The sequence below is a fragment of the Rissa tridactyla genome, chromosome 1, assembly GCF_028500815.1.
Source record: "Rissa tridactyla isolate bRisTri1 chromosome 1, bRisTri1.patW.cur.20221130, whole genome shotgun sequence".
NCBI classification, from domain to species: Eukaryota; Metazoa; Chordata; class Aves; order Charadriiformes; family Laridae; genus Rissa; species Rissa tridactyla.
In genome coordinates, this window is record NC_071466.1 from 194120928 (window position 1) to 194146131 (window position 25204).

At 41.7% G+C, this 25204-nt stretch overlaps 1 protein-coding gene across 1 annotated transcript in view; it reads left to right on the forward strand.

Moving 5' to 3' along the window:
* PTPRZ1 (protein tyrosine phosphatase receptor type Z1) overlaps positions 1-25204 on the forward strand; it is a 142757-nt gene that overhangs the window by 41060 nt on the left and 76493 nt on the right. The gene's annotated exons all lie outside the window — the stretch shown is intronic.

A 25204-nucleotide genomic window follows, 5' to 3' on the forward strand; every position in this document is an offset into this window, starting at 1 on the left:
GAAAACTCCCACTTACACACGTTGTACTGCAAAATCCAAGCATAAGAGCAATCAATACAATATTTTGTGTCCAAAACCCATCCATTTTTTAATATTGCAGTTAGGGGAATACAGGGATAAGCCTCCAGGATTACAGGTGACCAGAGGGCAATTTATGAGTTTAAAGAATAGCAAATGGGTTTTGAGTGGGATGTCGGAGGATAGAGCTCTTCCCCAGCCTGTGCAGAGCACCCGTAGAGCTGTGCAGCGCTGCCGCAGCCGCAGGTCATGTTTACTGGATATTTTGGATGGCAAAACAGCACAGACTCCGCAAGCCAGAGGATTCAGACATGTTGGTTCTCTTCCTTAACATGAGATACCTTTGTATAGTCATTTCTTTTCACGTGCTGTGCCCTAGTGATGGCTGTTGGCAAAGCCTTTTTCCCTGTTCAGACCTACGTAGTCAGGTGCATGTGGTGCATGGGGTGGTAGAATGTGAGAGGAGCCCCACTCAGCACTGTGCAACCCGACCGGCAGCCCCCTGCCCTGCATCCCCCTACCCCTGCATCCCCCTGCCCCTGCAGCCCCTTGCCCCTACATCCCCCTGCCCTGCAGTCCCTGCCCTTGCATCCCCCTGTCCCTGCATCCCCCTGCCCTGGAGCCCCTACCCCTGCAGTCCCCTGCCCTGCTCCCCCCTGCCCCTGCATCCCCCTGCCCCTGCATCCCCCTGCCCTGCAGCCCCCTGCCCCTGCATCCCCCTGTCCCTGCATCCCCCTGTCCCTGCATCCCCCTGCCCCTGCAGCCCTCTGTCCCTGCATCCCCCTGCCCTGCATCCCCCTGTCCCTGCAGCCTCCTGCCCTGCATCCCCCTGTCCCTGCAGCCCCCTTCCCTGCAGCCCCCTGCCCTGCATCCCCCTGTCCCTGCAGCCCCCTGTCCCTGCAGCCCCCTGCCCTGCAGCCTCCTGCCCTGCAGCCCTCTGTCCCTGCAGCCCTCTGTCCCTGCAGCCCTCTGTCCCTGCATCCCCCTGCCCTGCATCCCCCTGCCCTGCAGCCCCCTGCCCTGCATCCCCCTGCCCCTGCAGCCTCCTGCCCTGCATCCCCCTGTCCCTGCAGCCCCCTGCCCTGCAGCCCCCTGCCCTGCAGTTTCCTGCCCCTGGTCCCGCCACCTCCCCAGGCCCTCAGCCGCATGGGCTCAGCATGCCCCCACGCTCATAACGCAGCCAACTCCAGGCGTGGTCATACATGGATTTTCAATGCTTTTTGTGGGGGCTCAGGTCCTCTGTGTCTAGGGCTGCCAACTGTATTGAGAGCCAGGTAGTTGTGGTGATTTCCTGGAATAGCAGGTAGTAGAATACCAGCATTAAGGGAATACACGAATTCAGCTTTCACTTAAAAAACCCACAGTATTCCTGAATGTGAAGAAAAATTACAAATTTTGACATTGTGTGTTGGAGGCGCAGAAGTCTAGAGGCTGAGACATACTGATTTTGATCTAATTTATTTATAATAATGTATTTATTTATTTTAACATCATCATTTTATTCCTGGGGCAAGGGATATCAAGTGCTGTGTGTATAACTACCATACCTAGCTTAGACTTACGGTTTTGAGGCATAGACCAACATGCACATTTCTGAATAGATGACCTATGCTTTGTCAGTTCATCCTTTCCTCAGATACCAGTTATACCCTTCTGACTTACAACCTGCTCACTGAAAGACCTGAAAAATTAGCCTGTGTCTGCAGTGAAGTGTTAGGAGTGGGCCTTGGGATTCTGCAAGCATGGAGTTAATCCCCTACAATTAAGAAAAATCTAACTGGCTTGGTAAACTCATCTGAGTTTGAGCAGATGCAGTTCTCTATACCAAATAAGTAATTTCGGAGACATTAGCCACAGGGGGTCAATACACTCCTTTACTGGGATGGTGCTGTGAGATGAAAGTAAAATGGAACTAGAGAAATAACTTGAATCTAACCTGCTGAAATCACGCAATTTGTGAAGGTAAAGTTTCATAATAAAGCCATTTTGTATACTTGAATTTATGTGACTCATCATCAGATTTTGGCTCTTGGGTAAATATCTAATGAAGGCATAAATGTTACTGGAAACATTTTGTAGCACTTTTAAGGGCTCTGCTTTAAGCCATAGACAAATCCTGCATTTGCAAGCATGACTTTGGTTTTTTTGTGTCCTGACTTTGCATATATTTGCATAGGCAAATACAGTGTTAAAAAGGTGGTAAGCGCAAGTGCACGTTACGGATGGATCCAACTTCTTCAGGAATAAGTGGTTCTTGAAGCTAGTTCATTAGTAAAATGACTTCATTTTAACAACCTTTCATTGTGTTTTTCATTAAAAATGATAAAAATAAAAATTTTATGACAACGTGAATATTTTCAAATTATGTCATGTACCAAAAGCGAATCCAACCATTTTTGTTGTAGAAAAAAACAAGTCTACTGAGAAAGTTAATTTCCTCAAATCAGGTACATACTAACCGATGACCAAAGATCATATAGACATTATTTAGCTGCACCACTAAGGTTAGGCGATCTCATATTGTTTCAAATGATAAAGCAATTCAAATATTTCTCTATCATACAGGTGAAAGATTAATTTGTATTGATGCTTTGTTTATCTGCATTTTTTTTGCCAGAAGGAATGATATAATGCTGTTTTGATTTTGGTTTTGGTTTTTTTTAAGATGTCTGGTTGATACTAGTCCATGAAAACTCCAAGTCTGAATGTTCACATGTAGAATTATTGAATGTCGCCACAAAGAAAATTTCTTTTTTCCAGCAAAATTCCTTTCTGTTGGGTTTTTACTCTTGGGATTTGGGTTCTTGTTCACAACAAACAAGTTACGTGGTTTAGGGGAAAAAAAAAACAGACCTGAATTCTGCTAACTGCAGGAAATTCTAAACAGCCTTCCAGGAATTACAAAAGCTGAGGGTTTTTAAAAATTGAATTTACTATGTAAATGAATAGCACAGCCTGCTCAGTGTTCCTTGTCTCGTCATTCAGAGCTATTAAGTTCAGTTTGTGCTGCCGTTCATTATGTGATATACACTGATACACAATTGCCTTATAAATACTGGCAACTCTGATCTTGAGCAAAAGGTGATTTTAGAATAAACTCTTGGTCTCTGGGTATTCAAAGAACAATTTTGTTGTTTGCAAGCAGAATGTGAATCATATTTCCCTTCTCTCTGTGGGGGAAGATTCATGAATCGCAGAATCACAGAATAATTGAGGTTTGAATGGGCCCTTGGAGATCAGCTGGTCCAACCTCTTGCTCAAAGCAGAGCAAACTTCAAAGCTGAAGCAGGTTGTTCAGACCTTGTCCAGCAGAGTTTTGAAAATCTCCAAGGAGGGAGATGCTGCAGCCTGCACAGTGTGTTCCAGTCTTTTTTTTTCATTTACCCAATTGCAATTTCTCTTGTTCTAATTTGTGATCATTGCCTTTTGCCCTTTCCCTGTGCCCTGCTCTGTAGATTGCCTTTACATAGCAGTAGACTTCACCTACGTTCTCCTCTCTTCTCAGGACTCGGGTCCGCTGAGTCCTCAGTCTCAGCCTCAGCCTCTCCTCGTACGTGAAGTGCTCCAACCCCTTGATCATCTCAGTGGCCCTTAGTTTGTGAATATCCATCTCATACTGGGTTGTGGAGGAAGTCAAAACTGGACTCCACATTCTTGATGTCACCTCACACACGTGCATTAGGGGGAAATAGTCCCTTCCCTTGTCCGGCTGGCTGCACGCTTGCTGATGTGGCCCTGGACCTTCTTGGTCTTCCTCACTGCGAGGACACACTGCTGACTTACACACAACTCATTGTCTATCAGGATAATTAATTATGATCTTTTCAGATAATTTTTAATATCTGGTGTATCTCAGTAGTAAAACTTGGCAGTGCGTTGATGACGCTCTTCGGGCCCTTGCACCAATACTTTCCACAATAACAACAGCTAAGTGTAATGGCTTGTTTGTTTTGCTCCCATGTTGAACATCGAACTAGTCTTGTTAAGCTTAAAATTGTTGTCATGCTGTGTCTGATTGAACATCCCCTGGAGATATGCCCCTAGTTTATCATTCCCCATTACTATCACGATACAGACAAAACCTTAGCTGTCAGTTGAAAGGCCGTTTTTGCCACTCCAAGTCCTGGAAATCTGCACTGACTGCTTCAAATGGCAGGTGTCCCTGCCCATGGCAGGGGGGTTGGAAGTAGACGATCTTTAAGGTCCCTTCCAACCCAAGCCATTCTGTGATTCTATGATAAATGTTGATGCCTGTAATTTGGCTTAGAAATGAAAATGGCCTTATTTTCAGTGGTACTGAAAAGATGTAATTCTCTTTCTTGCCCAAACAAGATCTAATGTTTTAATTTCAAATGTTGTTCTATTATCTTTGAGTACTGAGGAGGTTCTACTGCAAAGTCACTGATCATAAAGTTTATGGGAAAGTTGATTGTTGCTTATATCCAGAATAGTTTACATGATTATTTTGCTTTTTGCTTAGCCTAAAAAGTGAGCAAGGATCTTCACTATCTCAGCTGTGACCCAAAAAAATTATTTTGACATTGGTAGCTAATTCTGCTTATTTTGTGAAACATCTCCTGTTTCTGTTACCTCATGATTTGATGCGGTGGTAAACTGGAAAGCTTCAGGCTCTCCCCTCATCCACACCCCGTCTCCCTGTTCAGCAGCCATATGCTGGGAGGATGGACAAGGCCAGGCATGCAGGCATTGCTTTCTGCCCTGCAGCTGCAGTGGAAAAGAAGCTGTGTGAGTGTGGACACCCATGCACGCTCCTTAGGAGAGAGCTCCAGGAGCAGGGCAAAGGGAGCTGGCGGGTAGACATGTAGGGTCTGGGGCCTGTCCATTGCAGGCCAGAATGAAATATGATGGAGAAGCCATTTTGTGAGCCAAATCCTGAGGATTGGGCTGTGTGGGAGAGCAGGAGGCACCAGCAGGAGCCTGCTGGAGGTGGGATCCAGGAGTTGCTTGCCGAACTGCCTGATTTAATAGACAGTTCTACCAGACCAAGCTGAAATGTCTCCAAGAGAGCCCCGGCGCCAAAAGCTGATGAAACTTTCTGCCTTCACTGGATGGATAAAACCATGCTCTGGGGAGATGATGCATACCAAATTAAGTTCTCATTTTTTCTTGCTAGCTAACCACCTTGGCAGTATCAGCATAACTTTGTGAGGAGATCTGGTCTTTTTATCACCTCCTGTGAAATAAATCCCTTTGTGTTTTATAGTCACCAATTATAACCATGACTGATGTGCTGTATCTGTTGTGGGTAATAAAGAAAAGCCTATACTCTTGGGCCCTGTGGGTTCCTTCCATAAAGGATGCAGCATAAGAATTCAAAATAACCTACATTCTTTTATTAACTCACATAAAAATAGCTCTGCAGAGGGTCTTTTCATTTTAGTAGACCTTATGCTTCAGAGGCTGTCATACCTTTTCTGGCATGGTAGCTCATTACATGTATTTACATCCCCCAGATCATACAGTCACTCCTGGTTCCAGTGTTTTTTCATTGAATTCACAGGCTCATTAATTAAAAAGCCTATGACATTATTGTGGTTTTGTGAAGGCTGATGATTCAGCAACAGAAATTACAGTGTTGTGCATCTGTTCACATCAAAGAGACAAGGTGTCCTCAAGCGGGAAGCTACAGGCTGGCACTGCCGGCCATAGAGAAATCCCTTTTAAGGTATCTCAGTGTACTGAGTCAATAACACAAAGCATGTCACTCAACACAAGTAAGGTATTTCTTCAAACACAAGTAAAATATTTATTCGGTATATTTGTGATCAGACTTTTGAATTCATGTGAAGCGATGTGATTCAGGAGAGTCTGTTTCAAACATTCTTCCTTTTCAATCAGGAGAGCTGATCTTTGAGCAGTAGAAGGCTACTAGCAGCAAGGCCCAATTTGTTTAGCTTTGATTCAGTCAGTATTTGTAGGGTAAGCTGAGTGGAAAATTGTGACAAGGGGGCTTTTTTGGAGGGCAGGTAAGAGGATTGGACCCCATATTCAAGAACCTTTCAAAGTTGGATGCATGTAGGACAGGTATGAAGAACCATGTGTTGGCATTCATATTTGGCTCCTCACTGGTAAAATTGCAGCTTTTTTCTGTCAATAAAGATTTAAGTGATCTGTTCGCCAGAGTTTCCTGATAAGGAACTCTGATAAGACCGCTTCTTTCCCCATGTTATAAGCAAAGCAAACAGCTGGGTCATTTTCAGAAACTGCACGGCATCTCATTCTGAGCATCAACTAGATTATTCCAACACAGGAGGGTTGGTTTCTGAAGTCTAGAAATCAAAGGGTGAGGTATTTGCATAGTGTGGCACTGCTGTTTTGATAAGGTCTGGCCAGGGGTCAGGAAGATGTAGAGACTACCCATTAAGTAAATGCGTTTGGAAATTAAAAAGCTTTTTTAGGAGTGCTGTCTTTGGGAATACAACAAAGGAAAATGAAAAGAGCAGATTGTGGATAACTCACAGTAGACTACAGCTTCTGGTTAAGCCTCTTTGCCCTTCAAAATGATCATAAAAGTATCCTCATGTACATACTACTGAATGATTTCTCATTTACAAGTGCATTCAATCTGTGCTGCAGTGGGAAGGATATGTTCTTGAGAACTACTTGCTTAGAAATTGGACAGATGATTACTTTGAGATCATCATCACCCCCAGATCAGTATGATTTATGGATTTGTGAAGTTTAGAGCCCAGCAAATAATTCTCCCGTTGCTTATCTTTACAGAAGACCTTGCTTTACTCACCTGCTACAGCCTATTTGTTTTGGACTTTCTTACGAGCATTTTTACTGAAAGGCTGTTATGCTGTATTTATAACAGGTTTTGGGGTTTTTTTCCTAGTGTATTCTAATCCCATTCATTTCAGTATGCACGATTTGCTAATGTACTGGAATTAGGGCAATAACTAATTCTGTGCAACGTATTCACAAATTTGAAGCCGTTCACGACTTTGCTGTAACTCATTCGTTCAACAGAAACCAAACCTTCCTAGAGAGTTTTTCCGTGGGTCATTAAGGGCTAAGGCAATCTTCCAAAAGGCATGGTTAGACAAGTCTGCATGGCTAGGGGCACAGAGAGAAGGAAGACGAAGGGTAGGAGGAACGATCCTGAGAAGGAGGGGGCAGGAGGAGTGTGACCTCCCTCTTTGACAGCAGAAAGCTCTCATGTAGGCTCAGGTGCCCCTGAAACCGCAACCACCACAAGCTCACCGCAGGTGAAGGCTGTGTGCTTGGCATTTTGCAAGTGAGCCTGACTTGGTTAAGCAGAGCATAGGAGGGGCAGCACGTACTATTTCAGTTCCTAAATTTCGAATGCTAAGTGACTGCAGGTTACTGTAAATGAACTTGAACCACATTTTCATGCTGTACTTCGGATTTTCATTTTCAAGTGTTATAATGTGACTTTTTTCCCCACAAAATAATAATTTTCCCAAAACTTTTGAAATTGAGAGGTGAGGGAAACCCATCAGCAGTTTTACTTCAGGTTAATCAGCATTGGCTGAAAAAAACTACCCTAAATCCCTGAAAAATCCTGACCTTTCTAAAATTAACTTGTAGAAATGGTGCTTCCAGTTCCGTAGGTCTGCCCCTGCCATGTGTAAAGAATGTCACTTTCTCATTTCAGAGGTAAAAATAAACTTGTCCTTATCTTCAGCCGCATGTTAGAGCCAGCCCAGTTTGTAGCTTGGTGGCTGGACCCCGTGCTCTCTTGTGAATCATTAGCATGGTTGTTTTAGTTCTTTCCACCTGCTCCCTGTTGCGAAGGCCAGGAGGCTGTGCAGGTGTCAGCAGCAGCTGGTTCAGTCTGCAGGCTTGTTCTGGGTGGTAGTAATTCGTGACAAAGAGGGTAAATTAGCAAGGGGCAGAAATCTTTTTTATTTGTACACAGAACACTTTCTGTCAAGAAGGATGGTCATGTGGCGTTTATTTAGATACAGTTGGCTTATATGCAGTTTCATGACTGGCACATTAGCACAGTTCTAAGAAAGCTGAATCATACAGGAGAGTTATGCAGCTTATTATTTACAATGGGGAGATCCATTCTAGGAAGTTTTCCGGAAGAAGTCTATGCCCTGTTTCTCTACCAGGGTAGCACGCTTTCCACACCACCCTGAAGAAATAGCGGGCGTGTCGAAAAGCTGCTTCCATCCCAAAGAAAGTATATGATTTCAAATTAAAGCCCTGTGCCCCTGTACTTCTCCCTGAATTTCACAGCCTTTCTTCCCTTTGGCTTTTTCCTACAGTTGTGGTGCATGCAAAACCACTCTTCCACATTCAGAGTCATCCCTTCTTGTGGAGAAAGTCCTGCTGAAAGCTGTCGAAGTCTATATCTGTTAATTTGCAGCAGTCCACGGGAAAGTGGCTGTGGCACTGTGCGTCCGCTAGTTTTACCAGCTGAACTGTTCCCTCCATTATTTGGTTGCCATAATCGCAGAAGTTCAATTCTGAGCATCTCTTTCAGCTGTGAAAGGTGCACAAAGTCCTTGTTATGAAAAGCCAGATCAGGGCATCTAGCTGCATACATACTTAGCTAGTTATTGCTGTGCTTCAACAGTTGTGCTTGCGACAAACTCCATATTCATCCTGTGGCAGCCTCTTTCTGCTCCCTTCCAAGAGCTTTCTTTGTCAGAAATTAAACTGTAGCTTGATCTGATATTGCATGGCATTGATCCTATTTTCGGAGACACAGAAACAATTGACTGTCGTCTTCCATTTTTTATCATAGATGCTGCATTTAAGATCTAAACTGTTTTCCCTCTGAATGTGGTGTTTCTGTCAGTGCCTTCTCTGTCAGTGAGCTTCATCTGATGAAAACTGTGTTAACCGGAGACATTTTTAAAAGGCAGTTACGAAAATGAAGATGTTAAAAATGGAAAAGGAGAGAGAAGGACAATGTGTTGAATGCTGGAAAAGAGAAAGGAGAATCATATACGTGTAAGGACTTGGAAATTTGTTTGCAAGCTTCTGGTATTTCCCTCACTTTCAATTCAGGGCTTGGGTGCATGGCTGACAACAACGATTTTTACTGAGTTAATGGCAAACACAAGCACACAACAACAAGAAGCCCACCTTGCATTACCCTGCCTGAGCAACCGAAAGGGAAAAGCTGAAAAAAATACTGTTACTGGAGTTTTTAGGAATACCAGGTCAATGGTTCATAAATTCTTTTCTCCTATTTCAGAACAGAGTGGATTTTCTGTCAGCTTGTGCAAGTTCTGACCGCTTTGCATACACACCATCCAATATGATCAATCTCTTTTTCTTTCAGCTATATTTTTTCTGTCAGTTTTCAGGAAAGCAAATATTTATGGCTGGAGTGCTAGTCAGTGAAAAATTACAAGCAAGGATTTTTTATTATTATTCAAATGCATCCTCACGAAAGCTAGCTTTGCAGTAGGGCTGTGGTATGTGTGAACAGAGCGCTCTGAATAGGAGCATTAGCACATTACCTCTTTAATCTGTATTTTACCTTCTTTCAGAGTATCCACAGCAGAGCAAAGGTGACCGGCAAAATGGGCAATACAAAATATGTAACGTGTTTTCTTGGGGAGGGGACACATACTTTAAATAATGCAACCATTCATTTTCTTCAGCTGTAAGTACCTGCTTCAAACAGATTCAGTACGTTACCGTAGTTAATCTTTACCAACACATTTAATCAGCAAGAAGAGATCTGTACACCTGCCAGTCCTAATGTGACCATACCATGTGTATCTGATCCAAATGAGATCAGTCTCGTTCTCCTCTGCATAAAAGGAACCGATGATAATCTGTTGCAGTGGCTTGGATCACACATCTGAAGTTCCCTTTGAAATCATTTGCTTTGTCTAGAGAAGCTGTGGAGCATGTGCTGAAAAGAGCTTTTCTGGATGACTTCACGTGCCTTCTCACTCCATCCCTTTCTCTAGAGCAATCTTCTTACCCTTTCCATTTGAAACTTTTTGTCACGTTGGCTTATTTCCTCTCCATTTATGGTGCAGCCATGACTTGTTTCCCTTTTGCATTACAAAATTCTTCTTTTTCCCACCATCAAATGATTGTATTGTGTTTTGTTGCCTGCTTCTTCTTGACGTTCATTAATGACTGCATGAAGTAACTGTCAGTTTGCCAGTTTATCTCCTCTGTTTCCAGGAGAAACTCTTTCTCCTCCCAAGTAACTAATGGAGAAAGAGCCGGCTGAGTGTTTCCTTGACTATCTGGCAGTCTCCCCCAGCTGCCTTTTCCTAAATGTCAGGGACACTCTCCAGCCTGGTTGCCATGGTGCGTTCAGCCGGCATGCCTGCAAGGCTTCACAAACGCCAGCACTCCCACCGCACGTTTTATAAGAACATGCGATGAGGGAAGGCACTTACCTGCTGTATCACAGTCAAATAGAACATAACGAGAAGGGCTTTTTTGGTGCATATTCTTTAGATTGGCCCCAATTTGGTCCCGTAAAAGCTGTCAATAAATTGGGAATATTCTTTGTCCCTCCATTTGTGAGAGTGTTGGTATATCTATAGATGTGTTACAAGTTACATACATAAACCTGCTGGTGAGCTTGCCAACTCAACAGGTCAGAACATAAATGTAAATACTGATGAAGAACAGTGAGGTTTACACTGTGCTGTATTCATTAACTACCTTCTGTAACAAGATTTGAAGGTGTTTTCTATTTCCTCATAATTTATTATTCAATCTGAAACATTGTTATCAGGAAAAAAGCTTTTCTTTGATATGGTTTCCTGTTGTGAAAGTCAATACAAACAAAGTACATCCTGCATCCAGCCATTGGAAAACATTATTTTTCGAACTTCAGGTTTATAGCTAGCAACCTATAGATAGATTTGTAGCTGAAATAGCAAAATCCTTTTTAAAATGCCAACAAATTTAAAAACCCACTTTGAAATCCCATGCAACTGAGTTGTATTGTTGTCTCTAAAATATATCATTCACTTCATAAATATATTTCAAACATAAAGATGAATAAATGCCTTTTTTCCAAATAATAAGCTACCAGTAAGTTCTGTTCCAGTCACTTTTTTCAGGTTAAGTTGGTCATATTCTCTTCAGCAAATGGTTAGGTAGACTGGAAACACACTGCATGACATTCAGTGATCATACAGACAAGAGCTCTGAACTACAGTGTAGTTTGGTCTGTCTCCTTCACAAATGTTTCACATAAACAAAATATTCTTCTCCCAGTTGCTCAGCTTTAGCCCTTGTGGATGACATCAGTAGGATTGTCCAGTGTGATTAAGTTCCTTTCATTGAACTGTTCAGGTTCAACTCCAACACTCTGCTGTTACAGGCAATCAAGCCATCTAACTCTTGCATAAAATTAATTGAACTCTAATTTAAAAGTAGTTGTGGTATTTTGCTTCATAGTTCCACTGAAAGACTATCTCAGAAACTCACTCTTGACTTTTTAACCTTGTCTAGATTTCCAAGCTAGCTGTATTAGTGGACCATTGAGGTCATCTGGTTCCTCTGATGTAATTGGTTGGTTTGTTTGTTTTTTGGAGAGTTTTTTCTGTTGCCAATATTTACCGGCACTGATACCCATCTCCTGTTTATTTTTTAAATTAAACCGAGATAGTGTAGTCTTTTGTCCCCTTTTGATCACCGCATTAGCTTTTTCTGCTCACCCATGCTTCAGCTAAAATTCTTCTGTCTTCAGCATGGGTGACCAGCATCTCATGCACTTGTCTCAGATGAGCTGTCCCCGGGACTTTGTGCAGAGACATTAATACTTTCCTATCTTTCCTAGGAGTTGCTTGGTTAGAGCTTCAGAACACGCTTGCTTTTCCATCATACTGTCTGTTTACAGTCCTCTGAGACTGTCAGACATGGTCTGATTCTCCTCCTCCCCCATGTTTTTCCTATGGTAAGATCCTCATTAGTAACAAAAACTCCCACTAGTAGTCTCGAAATGTGTGATTTTACAAATTGCATTGTTGAATTTCATGCCATTTTTACTACCTCAGTTCTCAAGGTCAGCTGTTTTTCCCATATGCTGTACTGGACCTCCTTGTGATGGCATGTTTTCACACGTCATGTCATCAGTAGGTGGAATTAGCAGATCTGAGAAACTCCAGTTTCCTGCAGACACACAGCCCAGTACCTCCCATTTACTGCTGCTTACTATTTTTCTCCTTCTCTCGTATTTACTAAACAAGTGAAAGTACTGATTTGTTAGATACTGTGGTAACAATTTGGGGTATTTACTCATCTGTCCAGCACAATTACACAATTTCTAGTTTTTCAGAGACTTCCAATCATTCCTTCCTTCCTTCCTTCCTTCCTTCCTTCCTTCCTTCCTTCCTGCCTTCCTGCCTTCCTGCCTTCCTGCCTTCCTTCCTGCCTTCTTTCCTCCCTTCCTTCCTGCCTTCTTTCCTCCCTTCCTCCCTCCCTCCCTTCCTCCCTTCCTTCCTTTCTTCCTCGCTTCCTTCCTTCCTTCCTTCCTTCCTCCCTCCCTCCGTTCTTTCTTTCTTATTTTATTTCTTTCTGTCTGTCTGTCTGTCTCCCAAGATACCTGAACTTGGATACCAGCTAAATAACCGATTACGTCCTCATTCATATTCTGCGTGCGAATTCAGCCTCGCTTTATCTCCATTGACTTTATAAGCATGAGTCAATATAAGGAAGTTGGCTCATAAAGTGTTCTGTATCCTAGGCAAAATATCGCTTACGGTGAAAGTTTATTTCCTGTTCAAGCATCATTAAATTGCAGTGATTTATAGTCTTAAAATAAATGCTTGTATGAATATTAAATACCCAGTTAGCAGCTTTATTATGCTATCACCCAGAGATAAATTTCTACGTAAATAACATTTTAATTATTGCTGTGTAAGTACTAAATTTTACAACCACAACTAATTACCTATATTCAAATTTCAAACTTCAGACTAACAGCCTGAACTAAAGCCAACTGAAATCAGTGAAAAGATATCCCTTAACTTGAAACTGAACTTTGAATCAGTCCTACCTTATAGTTACGACCAATTTATATCACATTAACAATGGAGTATCTTTCTAAACAAAATTTAAGTGTATGGATTTTAGCAGTGGTGGAGTGGGTAGCAAAAATACTCAGAAATGCATTGTGAATATTTATTCTACTTTCAGTGTGTAAATATTATTAAATGATTGGAAAAATTAACATGGCAAAACTAGGAGTGTTTGGCAATTGGGTGAAGAATCGCTCCATAATACCCAAAGGCAATTAGTTGTCCCTGTGCAGACCCCTCATTATTTTACATTATAAGAGAAATTACAAGCATATAGCTTGATTCTACAAAGTTGATCATCGGTGAAAATTAATGTTGACATTTAATTGTCCCGAAGCTTCATATTTAATATCTCACTAAGATGAATGGCTCAGTTTACACTTTCCAGAGCTATTGTTTCAGTCTGTGGTAGTACCAGATGCAATTTAATGCACGCAAGTATGGCTTTCCCTGCACAACTAAGAATGATGGAGACTTTTACAAAATTAATGGTAATATGAAAACATAAAGTAATTTTATAGAGCCTATCAAGATACATCCAACAAAGCTTCTTCCTAGATGTGATATTCTTCAGTATTTTCACTAATATCTTGGGTGACAGAAGAAAGAGAGGGCATTTGCAAATTCGTAGAGGAAACCATGCTGGTACTTGCAAGAATTTTTGGTGATATAATCAGAATTCAAAATGAGCTTGATGAATTGGAGAAATGTTCTGAAATCAATCAAATAGAATTTGTCAATACAAAGTATCAGTAAGCACGAAATACTCCAATGGGGAAAGAAAATCAAGCCTATAGATGCAAAATGGGAACTGTCTGGTTAGGTGGCTATATGACAGCTGTAACTGCATCTGAATTAACAATATGCTGTTGTTGCAAAAACCATGCATTTTGAGGTGAATTAACGGGAATGATATATAAGGCATGGGAGGCAATTATTCTGCTCTACTTGTCACTAGGAAGGTCTCAGCTGTACTTCTGTATTCATCCTTGGGCTGCACGCTTGTAGAGAAGACAGTGACAAATTGAGAGAAGGCCCAGAGAAGAAGCAAAAAGAACGATGGGAGTCTAAGAAAGCCCAAACTCCTTGGAAAAAACTGAAGGAAATAAGTTAGAAAAGGCAGTATGATAACAGTCTTCAACTATTTAAAACTTGTTATAAAGTGATCAGTTGCTCTCCATTCCACTGAAGTGACAAGGATGAATTAGTTTAATTTGCAGAAGAGAAGGTTTAGGTGCAATATTGGGAAAAACTAACTGTGAGAATAGCTAAACTCAGGTTGCTTAGGAAGGCTGTGGAATCCCTCTCATTGAAGCTCTTTCAAAAAAATGGGGAAGACAAGCATTAGTGAGGGATAGTCTAATTATCCTTGATCCTGTAATGAAGGAAAAGACCCAGATGACCTTTCAGTCTTACACATCTGTGATGCTTTGGGGCAATTTAAGACCCTATTTAATCATCTCTGAAACAGCACCTAGTGACAAAGAGAATACTACCAACCATTCCTGAAGTTCCCCAGATTTTCAGTCCTTTACTACCTCGTTAATCGTCAAATCGTCAACCACTTGTCTAAGAAAATTATTTTCTATGCTCAGTCATTTCCCCAGTTTTGACTGTTTGAGGCTGTGGGAGGAAGGACGGCAGGGAGTATTCCAGACAAAAATGTGGTTTTTATAAGGAGACCCAGAAAAATGTATTAACTTCTTTCTTCTGGGAAGATAAAAGGCAGTCTTTTCTCTGAAAGCCCTAATGTGTCCTCATTTTGGATCTGGAACCTGGAAGGATGAGGTAGTTTTTATTTTATCAACTCACTTTCTGTCTAGGGCAAGTGTTTCTTGGGCAAGCTCTTATCACCGTGCCCTGATATAAAATATGTGTAGAATTAAATTAATGTTATCTGGGTGATTTAGACTACTGTAATTATTTTGAATGGCAATACAGTAGGATCCAATGGGGCAGAAGTTCTGTGTGAGGGCAGTAACTTCTTAAGCCATTCAGACTTGTTTCTAGGGCTTGTCTGATTTGCACCCACGGCTGAAATTTGACATGGAAGATTTCTTGTCACTCTTAAGTTCATAAATTTTTGTGGGTTTTATCAATCGCTTACTCCTCCTTGGCTCCCATTTTGAAACACAAACTCATTCACTTCATATGGACGTTAAAAAGTGTTTTGCTTTTATTTGGACATTTTTTGCAGACAATTTGGGATTAAATTGATTTCATTTTCTGTCTCTTGGACTACTGCGAGCCTGCAGTCATGCATGCTCATTGCTTCTGTCTGAAGGAAAAGCTGTTTATAGCAGAGCTCTGAGGGCTGGCAGCACTTGCTTTCTCATGGTGCTGAGCAGCTCTGACCAGCTGGACTGTCAGCAGCTGGAACCTGCCGACTTCCCTGTCGGAGCAGCCCCAGGGTCAGATATTCTGTATTTGTGCTGCTTTTAGCCTCCTCTGTATTTGTGGGCACAGTGTGGACTAGCGGAGCCTGTTGTTTTATCGAGCCTTTAGCAGTCCGGCCACAGCAATGCAGTCGCACAGCATCACCTCTTCACCCAACTAATGGCTTCTAGTGCACGCTCTGTATCGGTCCTAGCATTCACGTTTTACGTTAACGTGATAATATGAGAAATCAGCTTTCGCCAGCACGCTGTCTCAGAACACCTCCACAGCTTCCTTCAAGCAGCACAGTGCATCATTGGTGCTCACGCATTTGTCCTTGGTGAATCAGTTTCCTCCATGTCACACTTCTTTGCTTTCTGCCTGGCTGATGAGTTCCTTGTAATATTCCCAGAGGTGACTGCACCATGGTGTATGATGAATCTGTGTCCCTGGGAGGATAATGTCAGGTTTCTTTTGTGTGTCATAATGATACTGCATAATGGCACCAGAATATATGCCTAGAGATGCAATAGTTACAAACAAAACCAACCCAACAATAGCAGATCTAGAAAAAACAGTTGTAATCACTTTTTTAAAGGTCATGCTTGCACCTGCATATCCTCATCACCCTCTCGTATATGTACTTTAAAACACAAGCCACCTTCTGTTTGCCGAGCAGCCCAGAGCAATCACATAATTGTATGTTTTGTGTGTGCTTTTGTAATAAACTGGCACATTATAGGAGTAGATTTAAGTAGATGCTCTTTTAACCTAAGATATAATAATACACACGTTTAGGACCTGATTCTAGCTAAGCAGTCCCTTGAGGTTACTGGGAACTGAAAACACTGCAATTTACAGGCTTATGCACTTGGCTGATTTAAAGGCAGAGATGCAATCAGGAAAAAAATGTCTCTGTCACTTCCCAAACATCTTTCTTCTTCCCTCTGTCACCTTTCTATAACCCATGAAGTGGCTACTCTAGTTGTCAGAAATCATTGGCTTTTTTCTGGAAGCGGAGCACGGAAGTGCTGGTGTGGATGAGGAGCAGGGCTGTCCATCTCTGCGTAAGTGCGTCACATCACGTTCATCGGGCTCCAGTATCACCTCTTGGGGTTTTTTGTTTTCAAAGGAAGCACTCACTGCTATTAACTAGGTGAAGTGAAATGAAAAATACTGTCAAACAATACATTCCCATTATAACACCCTTTTGAAATACATCCAAATTTCTTTTTACCTATTTGCACTCTCCATCTTACACCCTCCAAAGTTCAGAGCTCACAGTCTCCAAAGTTGCAGGCTCCTGCATGAACTGTAACTACTCTATCTAACCTCCTACAGCTCCTTTTTTCCTCCTGCAGTATGGTGCAATTTTCCTGCACATTAGCGCAGCTCACTGGAATTGAGGTTCCAGATGCAACTTCCCCACCTCTCAAATCAGATTGTCTCTGAATAACAGGCAAAAACCAGACCTAGAAGGAGAGACCAGACTTCAGGCTGTTCCCTTGCCCACTTTTCCCCTCCACTAAATGCTGTAACCACACGGTGAAAGTCAGGCTTCTTGTCGCCGTGAGAGCTGAGGTTCCCTTGCTGCCCAGAGGCCACAGCAGCCCAGCCTTTTTGGAAAGGACAGCCACTGCTTTCTGTTACTGGTTAGGCATTTTCCTAATGTCCTGGCATGACTCCTTCAGGAAGAATAAACCCAAGGATTCAAGTCACTGCTTCCTCACCTAGTGCTCTAACCACTAGTGCAGAGCCAGCAGTATATTATCTGGGACCATCATCCCCATTGCCGTTAAGAGAGAACCAATTGAACTGGACAGATTGGACTGCCCCTTGAAAGGTGCCTGCCTTCAATAGGGCCAGTGAAGAGAGAGAGGCACTTGATTTATGGACACTGGATCTCCCCCTGCAACTCCTTTCATCTTCAGCTGCATGGCCTATTTCACCAATTGCATTAGATATATTGCATTAAGCCTGTGCGCTGCCACAAAGAGACGGCCAAAAACTTCAGTGCGCTTCCCCTCTTAGTTTCCTCCTTTTGTTTGAGTGAAACTATAGCCTATGGATGCTCAGGAGAAAAACGTCCTTTAAAAATAGGCAATGTGATTGTCAAACCTCAGAGGCTGACAAATGTGATCCCTCAAACCAAGTAATCTGATTTTCTTGAAAATGACTGACCAGGTTTCAAGTTGGCAGCAAGCATCCTTCAAACTCTATGCAGGGCAGCAAACCTCCAGTTTAAAAGCCAAAATCTTAAGCAGAAATCCAGCTTATGAAATGCTGAAATGGCTAAATATTTCTTAAAGGGTATTCATATACCCACTTCTTATTTTTCATCCTCTGCTTCAATGAAGGTTGTTTTTACATTCCACAGCTCATGTAGGAGGCTGTGCAAGGAGTTATTAATAAAATATTAATGCTGTCATCCCACAGGACATATTGTTTATACCATCACAGATGCAGATTACATCTCAGATCAATGGAACAATTTTTTAAAAACCTCTTTCTAAAGCAGCAGTTGGAGTATGATTACAGATGTCCACAGTAGTTATATCATACAGCAAATTAGGAAATATATGTCAGGACCTATTATTCTAATGGGGGTCTTGTAAGATTTTTAAACAATGTAAGTAGATGCCAGACTTGCAGACCGATGGCCCTCTTTGAAACAATACCCCCAGTGGAGAGGAGAGAACAAAAATACTGTTGACTTGTGCATGGTTGTTAAGTTAATGCTTCACAGGAACCCACAACACTAAGCGTCCTTCTTGAATGCAAGTTATTCCTTTCTTTAGCTCCTTCATAAGGTATCCCTTAAGCATGCATTAGACCAACACAGCTGAAAATTGGTAAATTTTTTTTCAATGTCAGCTACCACCACGTCAGTCCTGGCCAGTTACAAAGGAGACAGCACGATACTGCTGATGTCACTTTGTTTCCTGTAATATTTGTAAAGAAACATTTTGGTTTCAAAACCCATTGATATAGAGTAAGATCTTATATATTTATGCTCCGTCAAATGCCCAGTATGTACAGGGATGAGAACTATATAATTGTATAAGGCAGAGGATGGAAATTCTCCGTCCTAAATGGCTATTTAGGTGGCACATCTGGAGAAATGCAGCTGCCAAATTTTTAGCAATCAACAGCAGCAGCATTAACAAGGGAACCATTGTGGTATGTGTAATGGCAATATTTATTCTGTGCAACTAAGAGTCTGTCCTAATACCAAATTAAATTATGTACCAAATTAAAGGCAAGATCATACTTTACAGTCTTTCAGTGGGCTGTAGTTATTATGGAACAAGGACTTGTCATACCTAACCTGAAGGGGTGAGTTTATGCAGATATACAGCTGCAGTCAAGTCAAATGGCACAGGAGCACAGAGTGTGCGAGGGCAGGGAGTAAAACTCCCTTAGTACTCTGTGCCTGCAAGCCAAGGATTATTTGAACAGTGATCAAATGTTCTCAGGAAATGTGTTTTAATTAAATTCTGCTCAGCTAAGAAGTGAGACAAGGACACAATTGTCAACAAAATCCCTCCTTAATGTGAGACTGAATGCTGGTGTCATGAGTCCCTCACAGTGTCTATCAGTATTCTGCTTTGGCGGGTTGGTGCTGATATTACAGGTTGACAGCGCAGAGGCTGGCAAGGACGGTGCTCTTCAGGCTCCACTTGCTGATGTTGTCAATGTGGTCATGGAATATATTTTTCCAGCCTGCGGAATAGTATGCAAAACTCATCCCCAGTTTTTGTGGATACCATAAAGGAGATGGGGTGCCCAGGGTGTCCATGCGGAACACTTGCAATGCCCCAGGAGCTCTAAGCTCCTGTATAGCTTATGCAGCTCTGGTGAAGAGGTTTTCTTTCTGACTTGGCTTTACAAGTCCATGTTAGTTTTTTCCATACAAGGTCCAGCATAATGGGAAAAGACTGTATATCTTCATCAGTGTTCTAGGTGATGGGGCAGAGTATACCCTCTGCAAGTTTGCTGGTGGTATAAAACTGGGAGGCGTGCTGGGGGACCTCAGCAGACTGGAGAAATGGTCTGAGAGAAACCTCATGAAGTTCCACAAAGGAAAGTAGTACAAAGACCTGTACCTGGGGAGGAATAGGCCCAGGCACCAGTACATGCTGGGGGCCAACCAGCTGGAAAGCAGCTTTGCAGAAAAGGACCTGGGAGTCCTGGTGGACACCAAGTTTGAACATGAAACAACAATGTGCCCTTATAGCAAAAAAACAGGTTAATGGTAACCTAGGCTGCATTAGGAGGAGTGTTGCCAGCAGGTTGAGGTGGGGCCACACCTGGAGTACTGTTCTGGTCTCCTCAGTACAAGGGAGACATAAAGATTTTGGAGAGAGAGAGTCCAGTGAAGGCAATGGGCATAAACTGAAACACAGGAGGCCCCCTCTGAACATAAAGAAACACTTTTTACCTCTGAGGGTGACTGAGCACTGGCACAGGTTGCCCAGAGAAGTTGTGGAGTCTCTGTCCTTTGAGATATTCAAAAGCTGTCTAAACATGGTCCTGGGCAACTGGCTGTAGATGACCTTCTTTGAGCAAGAAGGCAGATGACCTTCTTTGAGCAAGAAGGTTGGACAATGACCTCCAGAGGTCCCTTCCACCCTCAACCATTCTGTGATTCTGAGTAAGAGTCTCACACAAAAGACAGATCATTACTAAACTGGAGAAGAAAGGAAATACAAGAACATGGCAAGATAAGAGATGACAAGGGTGAGTGAGTTTCAGTACAAGTTTCTATGCTGAGTCTCCACAGAGTAAGTTTCAAATTCCAGTCCAACCACCAGTCAAGGAATTATTTATCAGAACTGCGGTGTGACAGGATATTAGGAAAGTAAAGAGGCAGTACAGAAAAAAAAACTCATTTTCAACAGATCTCCTGTGACTCACAGTCACAGACTGGCAGTATTTTATGTGAAGTCAAAAACATCTTTTCTTTGCAGAAACAATTCCATGGAAACTCCACTCACTGAGTCTTCTAGATTTGATGTTTCCCCACAGGGAGGTAGGCTGTACTGGAAACAAGAGATTCTGGGTATTATTCCAAGATAAAGCTGATTCTCATGAAGGGAAAGGTTGTTGCTGCCTACAGCAGAGAGAAATTATTAAAAAAAGAGTTCACAATTACATATGCATGAAGCTGTCTCTGCATTTTCTCTGAAACTTTCATTTACATAGTGCTTTTGCCTTGCTTTCCCACCCCCAAGCTCCCACCTTTTTCTAATCTGTTATTCCCTAACTTAGAATTGATGCAGAAGAATCATATAACTCACCTACAGAGTTTTTTGATCAGCCCCTTCAGAATGAAATCTCTGTGTAAATGTCATGCAAGTCATTCAGGAGTGAGGCTAATCTTTTCATATCTTCCAAACTATACTAAGAGATATAGATTCAGTACTTGGGCAAGTATGCCTTGCCTGCGCATTATGCCTTAGCTAGAAACTCTGGCCTTGTATCTGCCCTTTAACCATCATAATCTTTTGCCACACTTTCCACCCCAATTGCAATCAATGTCTACATTAGTCACCCACAGCTGCCCTGGTTAGGAAGAAGTCATACGTAGGTCCTCGAAGAATGAGAGAACACTGGGAGACTGTGACATATACATTGTGGTGTAGCGTGCACTTGGTAAGCGCAAGGGAAGTTCTTCCAGAAGAAAGAAGAAAAAAATGTTTTAAAACAGTAAGTGGTTGGTTTATACTTTGCATAAACTAGGTGAGGTTTTCTGCTCTGTTTTTCCTGATTATTATTTTTTATATGCAATCCCAGTTTCTTGTTTGACAATGTAGAAATTAGACATCATCATTTGATACAGACTTTGGTCAATAGAGGTCTTGTGACTTTGGTCACAAGAGGAAATTTTTTCACAATGAGAACAATGAGCCATTGAAATAATCTTTCCAGGGAAGTGGTGGATTCCCCAACATTGGACACTTTTAAGACTCATCTGGACAGGGTGTTGGACCATCTTGTCTAGACCGTGCTTTTGCCAAGGCAGGTTGGACCAGATGAACATTGAGGTCCCTTCCAACCTGGTATTCTGTGGTTCTATGATTTGATGATTGAATAGTCATGGAACTGTGACAGAAATCTCTTAATGCATGAGGTGCTATTTGGTGCTAAATGCCATATCACATACACTAGCCATTGTGCTGGAATAGCAAATATAAAACAACTAGAAATTTTTTATATTTAATTATTTGTAACAATTACTTGCTCTAATTGCTTTAATAATTGTGGGGTTTGATTTACCACAGAAATATGATCCATTTATGTGAACAGACTGATGATATACAGGGTGTTTTGTGGCCATCAGAATGTTCTGTGACCAAATAGCTGTCATGGATCTGGTTGTGGGACTGAGACCTAATTCAAACGAGAACCAAAACGCCAGACAAACGCTATAGAAGAATTAGACTATGATTTAGGATTTATGTGTGCCAGTGGAAGCTACATGTGGAATAATCTAAGGTGTGAATTTGAAATGTGGTAGTTATTTTGCAGTAATTTGCTGAGTAGACTTCTCCAGTGCACAAAGGTTTAGCGCGTCCCATTGTAAAAGAGCTGATGACTGAGGGATCGTAGGGACCATGTATCTTCTCTTAAGTTCACAGTTCAAGGTTAGGCACCTGCATTAGGCACCAAAGCAACACAAGGGGGAGTTACTTCCCTCAGAATCCACCGATTAGCAGAAAGGTGCCTGTCTCAGCCCATTTGTGTCATCCTTTCCCTGTTGAACGCTCCAGCTGCTGGGCTACAAAATCAGCCTTCCCCCTCTTTATCTTCTGATGGCCCAATGATTCTTGAATTTTTAGCCTCCCCATGTCACAGCACTGGCGGGGTGGCTTGAGGAGGACTTGTTCTCTTTGCCTTTTCAATGTCTTCAGGTCTTGTCATGGGAAATGCAAAATATGGATCATGAATAATTTTATTGTTTTGGCTGAGGAGGGTATTTAACTCCTGTTCTCCCAAGTATGCTGCCTGGCTGCAGCTGCTGGGATGTTATATTAAAATGGGCATCCACTTGAATGTTCTTGAATGGCAGGAGGCGCAGCTGCGGGGCTTTGCTTTTATCTTGGTGCTGTTGGCTGCACAGTTGGAGGGTCACTAGGCGCATGCCAGCGAGGTCTGTGCCTTGGGAGATCATGGCAAGGGATAACTAGTCCGTGAATCCAAAATGGGCTTTGATTTTGATTGCTCAGCTTAGTAAAACTGACAGCGCCTCAGGGCACAGGCAGTGATATTTAGGGAGTTTTTGGTGAAAATTTGTGAGCCTATGAACTCTAATATGGCTTGGTCTCTTGGGCTTGATTAACTACATTTCAATTAGCTGCCCAATAGGCATGTGGTGGGGAGATTTTGTCCTAACAGCTTACAGACCCGTTTTTTCAGTTATGGCTGTCCAATTCCTTGCAGACTGAACAGAGAAGAGTCTTATCAGAAATTTTTTACTCTGGAGTAATTCGGTAATTGTAAGTGCGTTTTTCAAGATAATGAACCAAAATAGCATTTACATTCAAGACAACATGTTTAGGGTAGCACAAATTTTGTCCTGAGCTTAAAACTGATACTTTCCACCAAGAGGGAAAAGGAAAGGGGAAGCAGCAGTAGGTAAAATTTCACTAAAACTTAATCTGCTTCTATAGAAACCCTCCACAAATCTAGAAGTGGATTACTTGGTACTGAAGTCACTTGTGTGCATCCAGTCCCCTCTTAGGACTGGCTAATTCCCTTTATGTGAATGATAGTGTAACGCTGTGGCAGAAGATAATTGCTGCTCTGCACTGGGGAGAGGTTTGATGGTTAGATGATGTTAATGTGTTGGGAATACCATGTGCTCCTCTTGCTCCTGCCAGAGTAACTTCCTCCTTAAATAGATAAATGGACCAAGAAACATGCCTTTAATTTATCCGACTGTGACAAAGTATGCTAGATCTCTTCTTCCTTGAATGGCTTGCTTCGTAAAAGAAAAAACAAAACAACAAACACAAACCCTATATTTGCAGGTGGTAAAAAGTACCGTACATATTTGATCCCTGGGTAACAATGTGAGGAAAGAAAGTAAGATACTCTTCTGATCCTCTTCTACTTTCCTATGTGTAGAAGTGAAAGGAGAATATTTTTTTCTCCCCAGAGAAAAGAAAAATGATGACACAAATGATCATTAAGTTAATTATTCTGTGTATTAGCCATAGATAAAAAGAAAAAAAAAAGTACTAAGCCATTAAAGAGTTTAATGAATTTAAAGCAATATTGATATGAAAACTGGAATCCCCACTATTAACTTTTGTCTCAGAGGGAGTAGGTTGGGCAACAGTTTCTTTGTTTCTCAATGCAATCAGTGCAATGATTTAATTCTTAGTTTCAGAAAATACGAAGTAAAAAGCAGTGCTCCTAACAGCAGCAAGACATTTTAGGCCAGTTTTATCACCACAAGACTCGCAAAGGGACAAAAAACTTACTGGCTGACTGAGATAGATGCGTGACCACAATTGTCGCAAAATGCAAGAATTGAGTGTGTGCCTCTGAAGCAGTTAATGCCGCTTCCATCCTCATTTCAAAGAGCTTCCAATGTAGGATAGAATGGAAAAGCTGTGGAGGTGAATGCTATTAATGGACAGTGAGTTCCCCATCTGAGGTGAGTTACACCTACTGCTCTGTAGCTTTTAGCTAACTACTCAGCATTGGAAGTGCCTTTGAAAGTTCTTAATACTGAAAGATTTAAAAAACTGGTTAGGCCTTTTTATAGATCTGCAAAGAAAAAAAAAGAAATTCACGCAACATGTTTGTCGAAAAAATACTTGGAAGATGTATCTGCTGTGTAATTTACATAATGCTGTTATCACATCAAGGCTGGGTAAAACCTCACTCGGTGGAAGAGTTGGTAAAGAGTGTTTTCGAGGATATGATAGTCTCAAAAAAACACCAATCACATAATAGTATTATTTAAATTTAACATGGAATATTATCAGAGGAAGAGTCATATAACTCCGCTGACGTTGCTATGGCAGTTCTAAAAGCTTCCCTTATAAAGTCTGTGGACAAAATGGAAACATAATTGTAACACTGAAATTATACTTAGTCCAAAGAAAGTAATACCATTAGTGCAGGAAGGTTTGTGGAATGTTAGGAGGGGGGTGATTTTTAACATTTTTCAAAGGATTTTCTTTTATTTGGGGGGAGAGGGAAAGAGAATTAAAGTTTTTGCTATTGCAGTCAAAGTCCTTTCTAAAGAGCCATTTTATGAACTAGAATTGGCTTTCTAAAGTAAAAAATTAAATATGATAAGAAATTGTGTAGATAAGCAGACATACCGCTACGGCTCTATATAAGAAATCCATGTGGCTCAATATAATACTATATAACAAATTCCTGCCCATCACCTCCTCTTATCCTTACCATTGTGCAAATATAATATGTATTGAAATTCCCATAGAAGTGCGATACCAAATCCTGCTAAAAGATGCTAAAAAGAAATCCCACTTTCCTATGGTATTATGTTCTTCTGGACATAAGTAGGAGCTTCATTTTATAAAAACTGAAGCTCTGTAAAAATGAGAACCTGGGGAGCAAAAAAACCAGAATTACTTCTATGTCCTTTTGGACATTAGGGTAATTTATCTGCTGGCAGCCGCTGGGACTGACTGGCCAGTGATGTAATCCAGTAGTCTTTTATCCTTATATTTGTCTTGCTTTGGTTTATTTCTGTCTAGTCCTTGCTTTTCAGGATCTCTATGCTATTCTTTACAGTTGAAATAAATGCCATTTTGCTGTTC